Below are 6,000 nucleotides of genomic sequence, written 5' to 3' on the forward strand. Positions count from 1 at the left end.
TATCGTAATATGTTTACACCTTAGTTGTTGCAGTTCCAGGTGTGTGATAAAGTTTCGTGTGACATGTGTTGGTATATCAACACTCAATGTGTAGAGAGAATATTTTATGGTTTTTATTTTCAGCCAAATTTCATTTTCAAAACAAGAGACATTGGTTTTATTGTTTTAGTTTTTATAAATATGTTTATTCATAAATTTAGCCTTTTTTTTTTACAAATATAAAAAAAATTCCTTTTACTTATTTTACCAAAATAAGTAATGAAATATTGACTGTGATACATTATACATTTTTATAACACTATAGTTTAATATAAGAAAGTCAAGGACAGATTTACTTTCCACAATAAAAATAAATCAGCCATCACTTTTGTTTGACAATGTACTAATATTAGTAAAGAAAAAGTGAGTTAATAAAAAATTCAAGGTTATGAAACCAAGTAAAATATCTTTTTTTGGTTTATACATTTTTGGAACACATATCAGACTAAATAAATTATATGAGAAGATTTAAATATCTGAGGTCACCATTTAAAAAAAAAATTAAGTTCATGATTTTAATTGCTTTCGATTCAGTATGGTATATTAACTTGTATTTTCAGTGTTATATGGTTAAATGACGTGTTTTTCCATGTTATTTTGGTTTTATCGCAATTTGCCATCATATCTTGTCCCTATTGATGTGCACTTTGCCCATGGATACATTAGGTTTGTTAATCTACTTGTAGCATGTAACAATTTTACAACTGCTAATCATTTTCCACAACACTGTCTCTCTGAAGATCATCACTCTCACTGCTGATATTCTCTTTGTCACACCACAGCATGTCATCTTCAGTACCCTCTATGGCATTCGACAAACAAGCATGTTGGAAGCCCTTCAAAATCGTAATCTGTTATAAGATGACTCCGCCAATGTTTTGGGTGGTCTATCAGCGATAATCTCTGGTCTTATTTTTGGGTGAACACTGTAAGTGCTGCATAATGCCGTTCAGACACCAGCGCGCCGCGCCAGCCCCACGCCCCAGTCCCCACGTCACGCCAGCAGCTGGTCCAGGGTCCCACCAGTGATGTCCCCAAATTTGATTTTAAAAAATCCTGGAAAATTTCGAACAGCGACAATTTACCATTGAAACCGGGACGTTTCTTTCTGGCAACGTGCTGACCATTCGCAGGTATCAGGCGTGTGGGACTCCTTAGGCCCGGTTCAACAATGGAGACGGATCTGCCGGGACATTTCACTATCGCATCTGCTGCTTCCACGACGCACAGAAACGTAACAAATGGAAACCATTGAGACTTTTTTTTAAAGTTACGAAATATTAATTTAATTAAATATATATAAAGCTTTGAAATGATTGCACCGGCAGAATTTACATGTATAGTAAAAATAAGCCAGCCACAAAATAATAACAGAACTTTAGATATTCTTGTACTAGAAACAATTCTTAACGCATTTGGAACATAAACGAGCCGCAGCCAAGTAGTGGGCTTCTATTGGTGGCACGGAGCGACATTGTTGGTACCACCGACCCTCAGTCGGTGCGCTGCCCGCGGTGGTTCGCACTGCGGCCACAGGAGGTCGCAGTCGCTAGAGTTGCCTCCAGGTGCGTGCGGGCAGGCAGGCTCGACCGTACTGGCGCCTGCACGCGCCCGCGGTGCGACAGCCGCGAGTGCTCTCGGGGGCCAGACAGGAACAGCTGGGGTCACACCATAGGCGTGCCTACAGGGGGGGCCAGGTGGGCCATGGCCCCCCTAATGTAATCACTCAGATCAGCATTTTCTCTAATGCGTTCGTTAATATTCGTATATTCCTGGCACTGTGACACTCAAACTGTTTTTCAGTGTTGCAGCGTGCTAATTAACTATATTTTTAAACAATTCATCGTTCAGCCGCCTTAGTTTATTTAAAACACGAGGTCATGGCCAAGCAAAAAAAAAAAAAAAAAAGAGGTTTGTTAAAGTTCTGTTGTCTGAATTGCTGTGTTTGCATTCACTAAAAAGAAGTTCATTTCAAGGTAGATCTGGACCAAGCTATTGGAAAATTCAAGGGGGGAAAAATGTGTAAGTACCCTTTAAACATTGTCTAGGGAAAAAAAACAACATATTTTCAATATTGTTAAAATTATACGGATATAAAAACTAACTAGTAAACATATCTCGTTGATACTGCACAAAAATATAAACACGGCAATGAGTGAATGTATTTAGGCTATTTAACATTCTAAATTCAGCTTCTGATTTAAAAATTTAGCAGGGGCCCCCCCTAATGGAAATGTCTGGGCACGCCTATGGGTCACACGACAACGAGTGCAGGGTGAGGCGGGACAGTGGTGCCGGCTGTCTCTTGTATCGTGACTGCAGTCTCCTGGAGCGAGCAGAGGGCTCGAGAGACGTCAGCGGTGTCTCATCTCACTCGTCTCCACAAGCAATAACTAGGGACCGGGTTCAATGACCTGCAGGATGAACTCCATAGTTATACGTACTCTCGGTCAAATGTCACCCACCCATTTGGCTGCTGTCTTGTGAGACGTCCCAACCCCAACGTAGCAGCTTGTGATTCGATAAAGCGTCGGTTGGGTGTTTCTCACTGGCCCAGAGTCATCCATCAGGTGAGTTGTGAGCCAACAGCAAAGGCAGCACTGAGGTGTAACTATTTGTATTGTAGCCTATCGCGAAATGAATTCGCGAATTTTCCCGGTCTGTAGCAATAACGTACATCGGTTACAGATGGTTTTGGGAAAAGTAGTGTTTTCTATACCTGGCCGAGGTGTAGAAGCGGTGGCTGGACCTCTCAATCCCGCGCGCCGCAACGCATTATAGAATTAATCATCATCGCATTTTGTAAGCCCAGTAATTACGACTTCGAAAACCAAATCCAAAAACGACAGGTGTACACTATCTTCGTAATCAGTCTTAAAAATTCCGGCAATTAGAGCACATGGCAGGCAATACGACTGAAACTTCTCACACTGGGATTCAACCCCGTTTTTTTTTCTCTCTCCAAATCTCACTCATTTATTTCCTCGCACTTGTTTATTCATCGCACTGCCCTCAGCAGCGCGTGGGTACGAGTACCCACCGCGATCCCGCCAGTATCAATTGTCGCTCAAGTATCAATTTTTACACAGACATCCAACACATGAACTCTATCTCACCACAACAATAGGCAGTGGGCGGCATCCCACGGCCTGGGACTCTTCGCCGGTCCTTGGTTCGATGCTCGGCTCTGGCTAGAGACCGCAAAAATCCGCGATTTCAATGACCTGTAGGATAGACTCCATGATCCTCTATGCACGCGGGAAAATTACTTTTGCACATTGACTACTGACTCGTGACACCTGTTAACTGGGATGCTCGTGGTTCGATACTTCTTTTGTTGAAGGTTTTTCCATTGGCCGAGTATCATTCAGATAAACTGTGGCCCAATCACTGATGCAGTAAAAAGGCAAAAGGTTTTTGGATTCTAGACCAGCACGAAATGAATCCGCGAATTTTTCCGGTCTCTAGCCATGGCACGCGGACTACGAGGCCCGCAGTAGCTGTGACGACAATACAGTTTGCGGCACGCCGTGTCGCGGTGTTGCCTGATGAAGCAAGCGGTCTGAGCGTTGCCGGTCCGTCTCCGTCCGTGTGCCGTCGTCGAAACACTGTTCCGTGATCCGTCTCCGCTTACGTGTGCTTGTGGCGTGTCCGACGCCGTGAGCGAACCAGGCCTGGGTAACGGGAAGCCTTCTTTTCACAGACGAGAGAGCCACAATGAGAGTCCGATCGTGCATCTTTCGTGTTTTTTTTTTTTTTTGTTCATTGTAAATAAATATGGCGGGGTTGATAAAAGGATGCTAATGGTCAATTAGGTTAGGTTAGCTACATTCAGTGGCGTAGCCAGGATTTGTGTATGGGGGGGGGGGGGTGTTAAGAAGCATGCCCCCCCCACCCCTTTATAAAGCGGTGGGTCCGGGGGCCCTCACCCGGGAAAATTTGGATTTTAAGGTGTAAAATAGTGCTATTTTAGCAGTTTTCGGTACTTAAATTTAACTATTGTAATGGTAAAAATTTTATTAATTTATAATGAAATTTGTTTGAGTGATGAATAAGAAATTAATTAAAGATTTGGTGCTAAGGGGGGAGGGGTTTTGAACCCCTAACCCCCCCCCCCCCTTGGCTACGCCCGGGCTACATTATAAATACTTTAAAACATTGTGGACGGTTGATTTGGTTAGGATAGCTACATTAAAGATACGGGGAAAAAAGCATGAATTTCGGGGAACTTCGGGTTTTGGCTCCCTCGTCTGTGAACAGAAGGCTTCCCGAGTGCAGAGAGGTTCCTTCAAGGATCACGAAACGCCCAGAGTCCCGGTACGTGTGCCCTCAACATACGGTTAGTAGCTTCACGTGTCAGAACCACCCTTCCAACTCAGAACAATTCACGTACTACAGAATTGTAGGTCTTTAAAAAAGGCCTACAGAAAAGTCCGCGGTAGTATATGACTATCTTAGAAGGATGATCCACGTAACCGTTTTCTTTAGCTGTCATTTTCGATGACAATAAATAAAAGCGTACGGTCAAATATTCAACATTTCAGGAATATATTATGGTAGTTAAGCTGGATCACGGTCTAAGAAGGGGAGGTCTGGACACTCCCCAACCAGGCCAGTATGCAAAAGTGGCTCCGTAGTTCCGCTCCGCTCCACCATCTGACGTGTAGCGCTGGTTGTTCTGCGGTGGTACTTTAAGCTTTGTTGTTATGATGAACTCAACATAATAATCATTTAAATGTTAAAAATACATTAATCTCCAGATATCGATACAGTATTAAATTGGATGTGTTTATGTTTTATAAGTTTGCGAATTATTTCATAAATTAGGTAAATTAGGTTACGAAGTATAGTTTCCACATTGGCATTGGCGGGAAGCCGGGAACTTCTTTGTGAGCAAGGAGCATTGATTGTTAGTAAAGAGAATAAGCGTATATTATTTTAATTGTGAAAATGCCTAACCATTGTGTTGCACCTGGGTGCAAAACAAATTATCAGGCAAAGTCGGACGAGAAAGTTGCAATATTCCGAGTTCCCAATGATGACAATGTTAGGCAATTGTGGCAGAAAGCAATTCCATGAGACAAGTTTGTACTTAAAAGATCCCATTATGTATGCGGAAAACATTTTGCGGAAGACGACATTCTCACAAAAAAAGGAACACAAAGATCAGTTCGTAAACGTCATTGGAATAGTAAGTTAATTTTTATTATTTGTATGAATGTAGTCTAAAGATTACGTACTTATTTTTGTATAGGCCCGACTTTTTTAAAAATGGAATGTATGATGTCGAATTTTATTAACGACCAGCACAGCCCTGATAATACCTGTTTGTAAGTAGTTTGACAATACACCATTTTTTATTTAAATACAAAATTTGCAAAACTAGTGCGGTCTCTTCCTTAAAAAAATAATAAAAATCCCAAAATACTTTTATTCAGTGCTCTAAACTTTCCTTTGTTATTTCAAAAGGCGCAGATACGGAATTCCAACTCGTTTAGGAGTAATCGCCGTTTGTAATTTACATTACAATACCTGTGCATTCATGTGGTCGACGCAATTATTTTTGCTTGCTGTGTATGTGCGTGTTGTTTGTTTTCGACAACTTATAAAAACGTATATATTTTTTATTTGGATGTTGTAATGCAATCTAAATTAAAAAAATACGTCCCTACTTATGCACCCAAGCTGAAGCATCAACCCTTGACATGAGACACAAAACATTGACGATGGCACTTATTTGTGTAGCAAATAATGTAGGCCTATTGTAAATGCAGGTTTGGTATTGTTATTCAAATACGTAAATCAGCCAAGTTATGTAATTTGATTCAGCCTTTAATTTTAAATGTTAAAATATAGTGTAATTATATTAAAATTCATTGCAGTGCATCAAATACTGTCGTAAATCTCTACGTTTGTAATTATGGAGTAGAGGGCCACCATGGAAATAAAAAAAAAAGTAAA

The sequence above is a fragment of the Bacillus rossius genome, chromosome 14 (assembly GCF_032445375.1).
Source record: "Bacillus rossius redtenbacheri isolate Brsri chromosome 14, Brsri_v3, whole genome shotgun sequence".
Lineage (NCBI taxonomy): Eukaryota > Metazoa > Arthropoda > Insecta > Phasmatodea > Bacillidae > Bacillus > Bacillus rossius.